Consider the following 13,026-nt stretch of genomic DNA (forward strand, 5'->3'; position numbering starts at 1 on the left):
AGTAAACAGTTTAATCCACCTGGATTCCAGCAACCTCAGCAATGTGCTCAAAGGCAAACATATCCTCAACAAGGAGTTGTTGCTCCACCTTCTAGTGCTGATTTTGAGGAGTTAAAGCTGTTGTGCAAAAGTCAGGCTGTTTCTATCAAGACCTTGGAAAATAAAATTGGACAAATAGCCAATGCCTTGCTCAATCGTCAACCTGGCACACCTCCCAGCGATACTAAAGTGCCAGGCAGGAAGGAAGCTAAAGAGCAAGTCAAAGTTGTCACCTTAAGGTCTGGAAAAGTTGCTGATGCTGAAAAAGCAAAAGATGGAGAAGCTGAAGTTGTAGATGAAGAAGAAAAGCAAAAGGAGAAAGAGGGGGAACCAAGGAAGACTAATGTTGAACACACTCTGCCTGAGGGTAATACAGGGGAGAAATAGCTCTATCCTCCACCACCTTTTCCTAAGAGATTGCAAAAACAAAAGTTGGACAAGCAATTTGGTAAGTTTCTGGAGGTGTTCAAGAAACTTCACATCAACATACCTTTCACTGAGCCTCTGGAGCAAATGCCTAATTATGCAAAATTCATGAAAGGTATTCATTCAAGGAAGGTGAAACTGGATGATATTGATACTGTTGCTCTAACGGAAGAGTGCAATGTCATGCTGCAACAAAAGTTACCTCCAAAGCTTAAGGATCCAGGTAGCTTCACCATTCCTTGCACCATTGGCAAGTTATCATTCGACAAGTGCCTTTGTGATTTGGGAGCAAGCATCAATCTGATACCGTTGTCTATATTCAAAAAGCTGAATTTGCCTGATCCAAAGCCCACCTACATGTCTCTATAATTGGCTGATCGTTCGATTACATACCCACGAGGTATCGTGGAGGATGTGCTAGTAAAAGTGGACAAGCTCATCTTTCTTGTAGAATTTGTCATTCGGTATTTCGAGGAAGATAAGAAGATTCACATAATCTTGGGAAGACCTTTCTTGGCTACAGGTCGTACCTTGATAAATGTGCAAAAAGGGGAACTTACTATGAGGGTGCAAGATCAGGATGTGACATTCAATGTGTTTAATCCGATGAAATTCCCTACTGAAGATGAGGAGTGCTTCAAGATGGATTTGGTCGATTCTGCAGTTATTTCAGAAGTTGATCATGTGCTAAGGTCTGATGCCTTATAAAAAGCCTTATTGGGAGAATTTGACAGTGATGATGAGGAAGGCACTGAGCAGTTATAATATCTAAATGCTTTTTCTTGGGAACGAAAGCTAGACATGCCATTTAAATCTCTTGGTAATACTGATCTCAAGAATGCTGAGGGAAAACTCAAACCATCTATTGAGGAAGCACCTACTTTGGAGCTTAAACCATTGCCTGAACACTTATATATGACCTTTCAGGTTGTGATGCATCTACTTTACCTGTTATTATTGTATCTGACCTTTCAGGTAGTGATGATAACAAGCTCTTGAGGATTCTGAGAAAATTCAAATGGGCCATCGGATGGACTATAGCAGATATAAAAGGGATCAGCCCTTCGTACTGCATGCATAAAATTCTGCTAGAGGAAGGTAGCAAGCCAACGGTTGAGCAATACTGAAGGCTTAATCCTATTATTGAAAAAGTGGTGAAGAAAGAAATTCTAAAGTGGCTGGATGCAGGAATCATATTTCCTATTTCTGACAGTTCTTGGGTAAGCCACGTGTAATGTGTACCTAAGAAAGGAGTTATTACTATGGTAGAAAATGAGAAGAACGAGCTCATCCTCACTCGAACAGTCACAGGATAGAGGGTATGCATGGATTACCGAAAGTTGAATAAAGTCACAAGGAAGGATCACTTCCATCTTCCATTTATTGATCAGATGTTTGATAGGTTGAATACTCATTGTCTTCTCGATGGCTATTCTGGCTACAATCAGATTTGCATTGCACCAGAAGATCAAGAGAACACTACTTTCACTTGTCCATTTGGCACGTTTGCTTTCCGCAGAGTTTCTTTTGGCTTATGTGGTGCACCTGCCACTTTTCAGAGATGCATGATGGCAATATTCTCTGATATGATTGGAAATAATGTCGAAGTGTTCATGGACTACTTCTTCGTCTTTGGACATTCGTATGATGAATGCTTGAATAATCTGCGTTTGGTGCTCAAAAGGTGTGTGGAAACCAATCTGGTGCTCAATTGGGAAAAATGTCACTTCATGGTATAGCAAGGCATCATTCTTGGGCATAAGGTCTCTAGTAAGGGTCTTGAGGTGGATAAAGCCAAGGTGGGAGTCATTGAAAATCTTCCACCACCTATTTATGTGAAAGGAATCCATAGTTTTCTTGGTCATGTGGGTTTTTATCGGCATTTTATCAAGGACTTCTCTAAGATATCTAAGCCATTGTGCAACTTGCTCGAGAAAGATGTGCCCTTTAAATTTGATGATGAATGCTTGGCAACATTCGAGACTCTCAAGAAGAATTTGATTACGGCACCAGTTATTACGACACCTGATTGGAGAGAACATTTTGAGATGATGTGTGATGCAAGTGATTATGTAGTGGGAGCAGTTCTTGGGCAGCGAAAGTCTAATATCTTTCATGTGGTCTACTATACTAGTAAGACACTAAATGGATCTCAACTAAACTACACCACTACTGAGAAGGAGCTCTTGGCTATAGTTTTTAGTTTCAAGAAATTTCGATCTTACCTACTTAGGACAAGGGTGACAGTATTCACTGATCACGTCGTCATCCGCTATTTGGTCTCAAAGAAGGATTCGAAGCCTAGACTTATTCCTTGGGAGCTTTTGCTACATAAATTTGAGTTAGAGATCAAGGATCAAAAAGGTACTGAAAATCAAGTAGCTGATCATCTCTCTAGATTGGAGAATCCCGATTCTACTTCACATGATAAGATATTGATCAACGAATCTTTTCCTGATGAACAGTTGTTCTCAATTCAAGAGGAAGAGCCATGGTTCGCAGACATTGTGAACTATCTTGTTAGCAATATAATGCCTCCTAATATGAATGCGGCTCAAAAGAAGAAGTTTTTGCATGAGGTGAAGTGGTACATGTGGGACGAACCATATTTATTTAGACAAGGAGCTGACCATATCATCAGGAGACGTATCCCATTCTGTAAGACGGAGGGGATATTACGAGACTGTCATTCCACAGTTTATGGTGGACATTATGGTGGTGAAAAGACAGCAGCTCGTATTCTTCAGGAAGGTTTTTTCTGGCCTACGTTATTTAAGGATGCACATCAGTTCGTTTTAAGGTGTGATCATTGCCAAAGAGTTGGGAATCTTACCAGAAAGGATGAGGTGTCTTTAGATGAGATGTCTTTAAATGTGATGCTTGAAGTTGAGGTCTTCGATGTTTGGGGAATTGATTTCATGGGACCATTTATCTCGTCCTGCAATAATCAATACATCTTGCTGGCAGTCGATTATGTCTCGAAATGGGTAGAAGTCAAGGCTCTGCCGACTAATGATGCAAAGGTAGTATTGAGTTTTCTTCATAAGCAGATATTCACAAGGTTTGGAATGCCACGAGTTATCATAAGTGATGAAGGGTCGCATTTCTGCAATCGTAAGTTCACTTTTATGATGCAACGCTACAATGTCAATCATCGTATTTCTACTGCCTATAATCCACAAACTAATCGTCAAGCTGAAGTGTCGAATAGAGAGATCAAGCGCATTCTAGAGAAAGTCATTTGTCCGTCAAGGAAAGACTGGTCTTTGAAGCTCGATGAAGTTGTTTAGGCTTATAGAACAGCATACAAGACTCCACTTGGGATATCCCCGTTTCAATTTGTCTATGGTCAGGGATGTCATTTACCTGCGGAGCTTGAGCATAAGGCTTATTGGGCATTGAAGAAGTTAAATCTTGATCTAGATGTAGCTGGGAAGAAGCAAATGCTTCAGTTAAATAAACTTATTGAATTTCGACTTCAAGCGTACAAAAACAATAAAATATACAAGGAAAAAGTAAAAAGGTGGCATGACAAGAAGCTATCTCCCAAGTCATTTGTGTCGGGGTAACAAGTTCTTCTATTCAACTCTCGTCTCTGACTTTTTCCAGGAAAGTTGAAATCAAGGTGGTCTGGACCATTTATCGTCAAAACTGTGTTTGCACATGGAGCGTTGGAGATTTTTTTAAAACAATCCGGGCCAAGCATTCAAAGTAAATGGTCAGAGATTGAAGCACTATTCTGGGGATTTGGCAAACCGTGAAGTGGTTAGTACCGTTTTATTATCAATTTGATCGCATTACTCTACATCAATCTAATGACGTAAAAGAAATGCTTCTTGGGAGGCAACCCAAGATATGAGACCATAGGAACCCTTAGAATGTAGTACTTTATCCAAAAACCCAAAAAAATCAGAAAAATGTGGCAGAAAAAAAAAATTCGAGAGACCTGGAAAGCGCCCGCCTGCTAGGACCAAGCGGCCGTGTACTAGCAGGCGCCCTCCTGCTAGTGCCAGGCGACCGCCTGCGGACCTAAATTTTGGAAAAAATCGGTTTTCAGCTTATAAAAAAAACAGAAAAACAATAAAAACAAAAACCACAGACCACAATCCCCATTACCCACGATTTTCTTCCTACAAGTTAGCCACAATCCCTCTCCAAATCAATTTTTAACTCTAAGCCTACCCTATATATACATACAACCAACTCTCAAACTCTCTCCTACACACCAAACATAAAATCTCAAGCCCTTATTTTCATTTTGCATGGCTCCAAAGAGATCAAGAACTATGGGTAGCAGCAGCACCAATCCGACTGCTACTGATTCGTCGAGGATTAATGCTGTGAGGCCCCGATTGTTGGATAGGGCTGCTGAAGAGGAGTATACCAAGCTGCTTACTAAGCCGATTATGAAGGAGAGGCGGTCTTTACCATCGGGGAGGGATTGTGAGTTGTTACTGATGATTGCAAAGAAGGGACAGGTGACCTTCTGTGAGTCACCTAGGGCGGTCCCGATGAGTGTTATTCGCGAGTTCTATGCAAGTGCCAAGGCCAACAAGAATGGGTTTTCTGTTATTCGTGGGCTTATTGTTGATTATCAGCCCGAGGCGATTCGCCGGGTTATTGGGAACAACAAAGGAAACCACAGGAGGAAAATTGGAATGAAAAGGCCCCTGAGGATTTTGACTCAGACTTGATTATTGCTACTCTCTGTCAGTCGGGCACGGTGTGGAAGTTTAAGAGGGGATCAAATGATTATCGTGCTTTCCCTGCTGTCGCGATGAACAGGTATGCTCGTGCTTGGAATGCATTTATTTGTGCAAATATTCTTCCTTATTCGCATACACATGAGGTTACAGTTTAGAGAGCCAGGTTGTTGTGGGGGATTATGAATGAGGAGTATTATGTGGACCTTAGGGAGTTCATCTATCAAGGGATTTTGAAGGTTTTGAGGGGGAAGTCGCAATATAATATCCCGTATGCCTCTATTGTCACAAAGTTGTGCAAGGCAGTTAGAGTCCATTGGTCTTCTTATGAGCAGCTTCAGATGCCGGCCGATCCTATTGATTCATCGATGCTGAATGCGATGCAGGAGTGAACGGGTGAAGAGCCCGAGTCACATGGTTTGGGATATCACCTCCCAGGAGGACGTCCAGCAGCTGGAGCTACCATGGCTAGGTCCAGTCAGGCTCAGGCAGAGGTAGGTTCTTCGAGAGCCCGGGGAGGAGATGGTTCGGGATTGGCTGATGTCCAGTACAGGAGGCTTTCCAGGAGGATGGATGCGATGTATGAGTCGCAGAGTAGGTTTGCGCAGGAGCTCACCCTACCACTTGGGACTGCATTTAGAGGATTCTGCTTATCCACCTCTTGACACTCCACCCTCTGAGGGTGATGATGATGATGATGATGATGATAATTCTGAGTAGGTATTGAATGTATTCCTTTCTATTACCTTCATTGGGGACAGTGAAGATTTTAAGTTTGGGGGTAGTAGTTAAGGAACATATTTGTGTGTGTGTCATGTAGTTGTATTTTCATGTTAGTTTAGTTCATATAGTTGCATATTTTTTCCATATATATTTTTTTGACAGCTTTATTTATCATGTCATATAGCTCATATAACGACTCGTGTATTTTTGAATTATTTAAATAGGTGATTATTATGGAAATTATTAATTAAAAAATTATGTGTATTGGTTTTGACCGCTATGTGTTGTTTGATTATTATCTACGTGTGATTTATGATGTGTCGGGTTGTCCGCGTGATTAATTAAGGAATTGTATTGAATTGTTTCACATTTAAAGTGGATTTAATGCAAATTTATTTGTATAAATATTTCAAGTGTCTCTAAAATTGTTTTTTTAATTTTATAATTACAATAATTATTTTTAGGATTTTATAAAATTGAGAAATCAATATTTATTAATTATTTATTTTTAAATAATTTTCTGATTACTTTTATTTGTAAAATCCATATTTAATTCTAGAATTCTTCATAAATTATGAAACTCATATTTATATAAGTTTGGAATATTTCGAGAATTTTAAAATTATTTTAGAAATTTTTGGGACTAATTTCACACGCGCGTTGATTCGTTTAATTGATAAAAGCGGGTATAAATTGCGTTTCAGAAATTATTTTAAAATTATGAAATTTATGTTTTTGTAAACTCCGGGATACTTGTAATATTTTAAGACTATTTTCGTAATTTTCTGAATTTGTTTTAAGTGTAGCTCGGATAGTTAATTGTTAAATGCGAGTACGAGTTACGTTTCAAATATACTTTGAAAATTATGAAAAAATTACTTTCAATAATTATGAATTATTTGTGATATTTAAAACTATTTTGATAATTTTTCGGGTTTATTTTACCCGCAACTTAATTCGATAATTCGTGAATTTCCAGAAATTAGATGATTAATTTTGTGAAATAAAACAATTTTCGTGCGAGAAATTAATTAATCGGTGAAATTTATTCCGTAACCTGAATAGTATCGGTTACCAATAAATTTTGCTGCCGTCGATGATGAGTCTCGACGAGTCGACGGTGGACTATGATGACATGATTCTGAGTCCTAATATTTTTAATAAATAAAATTTGTGTTGTGTTTTTATTCTGGATCGAATTAGTTAATTAGTAAATATTGAATCGGGACGGTTGAGTTGGTTGTGATTATAGAATTATATCGGTGATTGGGGATTTTAGAATGGATTGATGAATTATTATAGTTTTTATTGTTGTGAACTTTGTGGTTTGACGTCGATTGATGTTTCGACGGGTAGTCCGATAAACAAAGGAAACATTGCCCGATTTCCGGGAAATCAACTATGGAAATGTGGGAGCATATTCGGTAATTATCGGGACGTCGAGTGAATATAATACTTATACTTTATACGAACTTGATTGTAGGTTATGATAATTGTTCTATCCAAAATTTAGTAACCCTAATTTCATAAAATGACGAGTATACTTATTTTCTGAAAAGGAACACTGAACCGATTTCGAGAATGTGAACCCTAATTGTTGTTTGTGTTATTATAATATGAATGATTACCAGTCTGAATATGCTATCGTATGGGTAGGTGGTTAGCGAGGATATGTCAAGCATAACTGGGTATCTAACATAGAGTATTTCGACCCTGTAGGTTCTAGTCGGAAAACCGAAAGTGGAAAATGGACTAAGGATAACCTAGTGATCAGTCCACGAACTTAATGGAGTTTCAACAGAAAAAAACTGAGTGTCGAAGTCGAATCCAATAGGATCTATTGGTTGGACTTTAAAGCCTGAGCGACAGAGTCGGCTCAGAATTGATCAGTATTAGTTATAAAGCCCTGTAATGCAAGTACTTCTGAACTTTATTTCAAGATATATCGCATATATTTTTGAACTGTTTCATAACATGTCACTCTTAGTCAAAATAACTCCTGTTTTATATTGCAAGTTCTTTAAACTATTTACCCTTGAACCCTGATCTTTCTTGATCTTTAGCCGTAAGTCTTATTCTTTGTAAACCATCCTTTCTTGATCCTCAGACACCAAACCACACAAATATGATACTACTCCCCAAATATATAACTACCACACACCAAACACTGGAACAAAATTGTTTGAAAACACAGAAACTTTTGTACTCCAACCATTATTTATAACATCAAAGAACTATACCTTGAAAAATCATTATTTGTCTAATACCTGATCCTTTACGGACTGAAGACCGTTTCTTCTACATACCCTGATATACCCTTGTGATATCCATGAGTTTCCTTACATTTTTATTCAAGTGTTTAATCATCATTGATTATGATCTTGTTGTATCGAATTATATTGTTTATCATATTGAACTGCTTTAGAATTGGATAGTTTTTTTTATATATGGACCAGATTCGTGGTCAGACCATATCAATGGTCAAGTTAGGCCAATGTGTGCCTTGGATCCAGTAGTTAAAGCAGTGTTGTGTGTTGTGCTCAGGGTTAGTGCGTGACTGATCAGCAGCCTAACCTTGATTTTAAAAACTTAAAATGAATATCCAATTCTAATGATTATTTAGCAATAAACTTGATTCCTCTGAATTATCTCGTTTGATCATTGATTAACCTCAATTATTGTCATTGTGACTTGCTGAGCTAGTTCGCTCACTCTTGCGAATCATTTTATGTATTCTACAGTTAAGAAGGATACGGTTGATAGCGAGGTTTCCCAGTTTAATGTACGAGCTAGGATTCCAGATTGAGTTGGATCGAGCTAGCAGGAGCTTATTGCGGTAGTGAGATAGTAAGATTGTAAGAATAATTTTATTATAAGTTGTAAGTTAAATTAGTTGGGATTTGGTACAATGTAATAAAAGTTAAGGTTGTGGCTTGTTTTCATACTTTAACCTGTTGCGATCTGTGGTTATGTAAAACGGGGTCATTGCAAATAGTATCTTATATACAGGTTTATATGTTGTGTTTGTGTTATGGACCCCAAACTTCTGACCCGGGTTTGGAGGGCGCCACAGGTTGGTATCAGAGCTACAGGTTATAAGTCACTGAAACAAGCCTAGATTGTCGGGATTGGGTAGAGGGTTAGGATTAGGATTAGGAATAGGAAATAGAAAGATAAGACGTTGTGAGATTGAGTGCGATTGTATAGTAGGTCTCCGACACGGTTCGTATTGCGATTTGGGATTCTTAACTTGCGACGTGTTTTCTAGACAACGGCTTTGACAGATCCTGATTTCCCTGTATCATTTGATCATTTGGAGCTTTCCGTTCAAGGATCGTCACCTTATCTCGGATTTGATTTGCACCTTGTTCCTCCATCAGTATTAATGGTACTACCTTTTGTTATGACAATCGCACCTCTTCGAGCTATTCTACGTTATTCTACCACCTCTTGATACAAGACTACCTATTTAAGAACCTCCATATGTTTACTCTTGTTTTACTGGACATTCGGCTGTGAGTGTATCCCTTTAGTTTACCCTACCTCATGTTCTATACCCTCGGTTTAAAACTTGTTCTATGACGCAACAGTACCTACGAGGATGGATTTGAAAGCTATAAATGGTGGGTACTTGAGATATAAATAAAGGTGAGAAGAATTTTAGAAAGAAGATTCAAGTGTTCAGGAGGATAGCTGTTATCAGGTTAAAAGAATTCATTAATAGTTAGGCCACCCATGACTAGATTGTGGAATGGACTAGATGAGTTTTGAAAGAGAATTAGAGAATAGTATGGATCTGGAGCTTTCCCAAGAGTTAGATAATGGTGTTAAGATAATGTGATATATTTGTAGTAATAATGTGATGTGTCGTCAGTGGACTTGTTGACTATTGGATAACCTGTTCTACTTTACGACTACAAAGTTAATGACGGGAGCATTACTAGTATGAAAGTGTTGATGTGAAGTTACGAATACAATAACATGCAACGACAATTGAAGTGATCGTCGATTAAGGAAGGCAAATGGACCCAATAAAGGAGATAAGGTATATTGAAGTAAATGGACCTTTATGTGATCGTTCCTTTAATTTGGTACCTTGTTATAGGTCGGAAGGATAACAACCTATTCATACAGTAAGGATAACTAGATTTATGATTTTCAAAATTTTAACAAGTTTTCGAAAAAGATTTTACCTTACAAAATTTCTAAAAGCCTTTTTTAATAAAAATAAGTTTTAAACATTGGTTGTCAAGTTACTACTTGAGTTTCTTGTTTGTCAAAAGACCCGGATTACCTGGAAGGATACTTATTTTAGATTTAGTATTGTTAATTCAGAGGATAAAGTGATCCACGATTATGAAGAAGTTGATTATTCCTATCAGAAATGTACAAATATTGTTTGATAAGATTAACAACAGAATTTGCGTACGGAGCAATTACTCATCCAATTATTAGGACTATCCAAGTTCCAAGAATTCATTGATCTAACAGAAGCCTGAGTATGACTGAAGGAGATTGAGAAGATTTCCAGATTTTTCTAAAAGAAGAATATTATTAACAAAAGGATCGCTATGTTGAATGATTCGGGGTTATTCTAAATTGAAAAGTGGAAACTCAAGGTTATCTGGTAGGGACGCCATTATGATTGAATTGTTAAAGTATTATCGTGTAGGTGCGATATTAAAAACAAAAGACGTGACAAGTAAGAATCTATCATAATGCTTAATTTGCTAAGGCATTTCAACGTACTTTCTAAAGTTGTTATATGGAACAATGGGAATATGATCGAACATGCTCGAAAGATGAATACAAGTGAAATGTGGATGGTGACCAATGGTATCGTTCTTGTCTTCAATATTAAAGCATATATTCCTTTTTAATTCCTAAAAATGTATGAACTTTTTTTCTCAATAAACTCCTTATGATGATATCACAAAGGAGGATATTGCATTCCTTTCGAATTTAATTGTTCCCCTCAAGTTTTGTTCTCTGATTGGGACAAACAGTGTTATGGTGAGACGCTTTGTCTGGATGACGAAGAGTCGGGTGGGACGCCACCTAATCATTTGTTGTATGCCATATGGTACGAAAGACTGGCCATCTTAAGTACCAATGTGGTTGTCTCATTCATATTCAAATCCTTATTTCTTATTTCTTTTCAACTTTAATTTTTGTTGAATTGTGAATCCTTCTAGTTGTTTCGTCATACTATCATTTTTTGCAAGAGTTTTTTAAACAAAAATCAACGTATTACGAACCAAGCGGGCAAACTTCCATCTACCTCTCATGCATGGAAAGAAAACAAGGGCATATGGTGAGAATTGCAAATCACTAGCCCAGTCAGGGATGCACTAGGAGTCGAGGGAATCTATTCCAATACGGAATACGTCTCCAAGAATGAGAGTTTGCGAGTTGTCTGTAAAATATGTTATTCAGAATACTGACGTGATGACATGGATGATTATGGTGAATATCTTATGCGTTAAAGTATTGAGAGATGTGGAAGCAATTTGATTGTTTATTTCCCCCAAGGTGTTGTTGATAAGATTATGACTAAAGGACTAGAAAATTTAAGAACGTGTATTTGTTAAATAAATGAGTACCAATGGTGGAATTGAGATTTCTGGCAATAAGTTGTGAAGAATCGATATCATTTAAGATAAGAGGATTTGACATTATTCTACGGAATGGATTAACTATTTAAGCATGATGCCAAGACAAACCGTCATGATGAAGAGATAGTCCTGAAGATGCCAAATGAGAATATGATCAGGTATAAAGGAAGAAGGAGGGTAAATAATTTGTTAACGATGATTACGGTGATCAAGATGTGAGCATTAGGGTGATTATGGGATAAATAAAAGTCAGAAGCCAATAAAATTTGAAAATTTGATAGCAATTTAGGAGTTTCAAGATATGTTTCCAGATAAGTGATCAACATTTCCTCCAGATAGAGAAATGAAGTTCGCGATCAACATAACACCTGAAAGGAAGCCAGTGTCCAAAGCCCTGCATAGAATTACACCAGTTAAAATGAGGAAGTTAGCAAAGCAGATGCAAGAGATATTAGAAGAAGGAGCGATTGGACCCAATGTGCCCTTAAGGTGCACCGGTTTTAATTGTTAATAAGAAAGATGGAAGTATGAGTTTATTTGTCAACTAGCAAAGGCTCAACAAGTTTACTATAAAGAGTAAATATCTGTTACCTCGAACTAATGATTTGTTTGATCGGATGAAAGGAGCAAATGTATTTTCAAAAATTGATTTAAGATTTGGGTGTTACCAATTGGAGATTGAACCTATGGATATATCAAGGATAATTTTCAGAACTAAGTACTGCTGCTATAAATTCTAACAATGTCACTTGGATTAACCAATATACCAGTAATATTTAAACTTGATGGACAGAATCTTTAAGTAATATCTGGACAAGCTGTATTTGTGTTACTTAAAGTCAACAGAGGACCCTGCCAATCAATTAATGATAATTGGGGAGTCGAAGAAGAAAGAAGTTGTATGAAAAAATTACAAAGTGAAAGTTTTAATGGTAGAAAGCATAAATAATCAGTGAGGAGGAGACCAAAGGAGATCCAGTAGAAATTAAAGTTACTATGAATAAAGAAAGACCAAAAGCACCAACAAAAGTGAGAAGTTTCACCATGGACCGGTTATTACTGAAAATTTGTGCAAGATTTCCTGAAAGTTGCAATACCTTTGACGAAACTAACCAGGAAAAGCAAGAAGTTTATATAAAATGGGGAAGGGTGAAGAAAGTTTTGCCGAGTTAAATGAAAGAATGATTACAGCACCTGCATTATCACTTTGGAAAGTATCAAGGGGATTTGGTAGTTTATAGTGATGCTTCTCATAAGAAAGTAGGATGTGTGCTGATGCAGCACAATAAAGTTATTGTATATGCACCCAGACAACCGAAACCTTATGAGAAGAAGTATCCTCCTCATAATTGGGACTAACAGTAATAATATTTGTTTTGAAAGATTGGGAAATATGATATGTATGGAGAAAAGTGAAAGATCTATACGGACCATAAAAGTTTGAAGTATGTACTCACGAGGAAAAGCAAATGTAGAGGCAGGCGATAAGCAAAAAGGAGAAAATGAACAAAGAAACGGTT

This window comes from Apium graveolens, chromosome 5, assembly GCF_009905375.1.
Source record: "Apium graveolens cultivar Ventura chromosome 5, ASM990537v1, whole genome shotgun sequence".
Lineage (NCBI taxonomy): Eukaryota > Viridiplantae > Streptophyta > Magnoliopsida > Apiales > Apiaceae > Apium > Apium graveolens.